We start from the raw sequence: 2,739 nt of genomic DNA on the forward strand, positions 1-2,739 counted from the left end.
TGAGTTTGTTAATTAGAACTAGTGTGTTGCAGAGCTGTTTTATTTTATGCGGCGACCAGTGTGTTTACGACAGTATTGGCCACTTGTAATATCAGCTGAGCGGAATTTTGGCTTGCTGCAGTTTTTTTATTGATTGCTGTGTATTGCTTCACTCCCAGGTCTTGGATGACCAACCAACAGTCGCCACCGTGTTCTGTGGTTTTGTATTTTAAGGTTTATGAATGTAATTGTTGTTTTGGTTTAATTTTGTTTATTGTCATTTTTTTTGTTCTTGTTGATCTAGTTCTTTGTGAATTTGTTAATATTTGAATATATATCTTTTTTTCCTTTTCTGTTGATTTAAGGTTGCGAGTTTATTGCTATCGGCAATTGTATGGTTGAGGTTTGTTGGTTTGTGTTTTTTTTCTTTGTGGCTTTTGTTTTCTTATTATTCAATTGTCAACTTTATAAGAATTGGGAGAGTGTGTGTAATCTAGTGTGATCTCATTGTGGTTTTGCTTTCTCTCCGGGAGTTGGGGCAACCAGTGATCTGTGTGAGGGGCAAGCACCCATTCTCTGCTTGGTGGTGGTTTATTCTGCGTGCGGTGTCCAACACTTGGGGTGCTGTGGAATGCAAGTGCACGTGGGTCTGCTGTGCGGTTGTTTTATTTAGGTGGACTAGGCCCCAGCCCTGGAATGGAGGTAGAATTGTGTATGTTGTAAATTTTTCTTTTTTTTTTTTGCATGTTTGTTACTTACTGATTTTCAATAAAGAGTTTACGTAAATCTAGCCTCTGGGGTGGCGTAGTCGGGTATTTTAGAGGTGCTTGTTAAGTCTACCTCTGGGGAGGGTTATTGAGAGAGGTAAATCTTCCCCTGGTTCTAATCTTTAATTGCTCTTGTTAGTACTCCCTGAGAGTAACCAGTATGTGTGCCACACATGCATGTAAACCTATTGTAGGAGACTCCCAAAACCATACTAGGAACTTAAAATAATAGGGGGCATAATAGGGGCACTTTAAGATCATAAAAATATTGAAGCTAAAGGTTTTCATAAAGCAGTTATGGTAGCCAAATCAGTAGCACGAGAGGGCACTAGCGTCTGTATAGAGACGCTAAAAAAGGTAGAAACTAAATTTTGCATTTATATACATTAAAAAACAAGCTTTATATCATTTTTACGATTTTTAATGAAATACGAATTAGTTTGTGTCTGCTTATTCTATTCATCAGTGTTTGAACCATTAAAGAAGAATCCGCATTTTCCGTATTTCATTTCTGGGTTAAAAAACAAAAAACGAATGGACGCAAAAGTACACGGACCCCCAGGCCTTACTTAACCTTTTGTTGGCCAATTATTCTGTCATGTGTTGGGTGCTGATACTAAGTGCACGATGCAGGAGCAATTCCAAAACAGTCTTTTAATAATAAATCCACACAAGAAACAGAAGGAATCCAGGAACAAGGGGTAGCACAACACCAACATAACTTCAACTCACATGATCAATTACCAGCTAGGACTGAACAGAAACGGGGAGAACTTCCGAGAACAGAAAAAGCAAGAGGGACTAAATGACTTAATTAACAAGACACAGGTAAACAGAATAAACTAATCAGGGCAACTAAGGAAAACTAGGTCAACAAGGCAGACAGAAAACAGAGGCTGCGTTCGAAATCGCACACTCAATGAGTAGGTACTTAATTTCAATAAGTACTTACTTAACAAGCGCTAAAAGAGTAGGTACTCTACAGCTAAATCTCGTTGAGTATGAATGCGATCCAGGCATCATCTGCCATGTTGACGTTATCATGTGATCTACGACGTTACAAGCGCAACAACTTAAAAGATACGAGCGACAGGTTTAATCGATCTCTCTGTAAATATTTTGATGTTTATGAAATTTCCTCATTTTGTGGTCTTGTGGAAGAAACAGCTTCCCTTTTATTGTGATTGTAGTATAACCAATACATTTTGGGTTGATTTAAATTTTTATATTTTTAACCCTACTAATATGACCCACAGTTTAATCCTTAAATATATTATTTTTTATTACGAAAACCCGAAATCGTTATCTCTTGAATATGTTGTTACTTTATTTTATGTGCAAAATTTTTCATCCACAAGCAAAACCGGCTTAAATCTCCTTTGTTTTCCTCTTTTTCTTGTTGAATTTATCTCTCTTGTTTCATCCCTCCGGCTTATAAACAACAACAAATGCAATATTTTGATGCATTGATTATATGAATATTGATTATTCAAAGATATTTAACCTCGTCATTGTGCCTCTTTTTCTGTGTATAATCTCATACTATGATGTATGCAAACCCATTGTATTTATGTTTTCTGCTTTTTGTCATTATGATTGTTCATTGTTAAAGATACAACCATCTTTTCCTGAGCTTGTATGTAATTATAAGTTCTGCAGTATTAATAAAAAAAGAACATAAGATGGACAGGTGCACTAACACCTCATAGCATCAGTAAATCCACAACTCTACCTAGTACGGTTTTCCTCAGTGTTTGCAATGTTTGTAATATCTGCACAAAGGAGACGTCGATCAGCTGCTAGAAGATCTCGCCTTTGGAGAAGACTGTTAATTTTACACTCAGAAAATTGAAGTATTACTACTTAGAAGTTAAGATTACCCCAGAATGCATTGCTAGCCCACCCCAACACTTATGAACAATAATAATGATAAATGCTGACCAATAATTAGCTAAATGTTATTTGTTTTGTCATATGCCATAGCTATGCATGA

Source organism: Sinocyclocheilus anshuiensis, unplaced genomic scaffold (assembly GCF_001515605.1).
Source record: "Sinocyclocheilus anshuiensis isolate Anshui unplaced genomic scaffold, SAMN03320099.WGS_v1.1 scaffold428, whole genome shotgun sequence".
Classification (NCBI taxonomy): Eukaryota; Metazoa; Chordata; class Actinopteri; order Cypriniformes; family Cyprinidae; genus Sinocyclocheilus; species Sinocyclocheilus anshuiensis.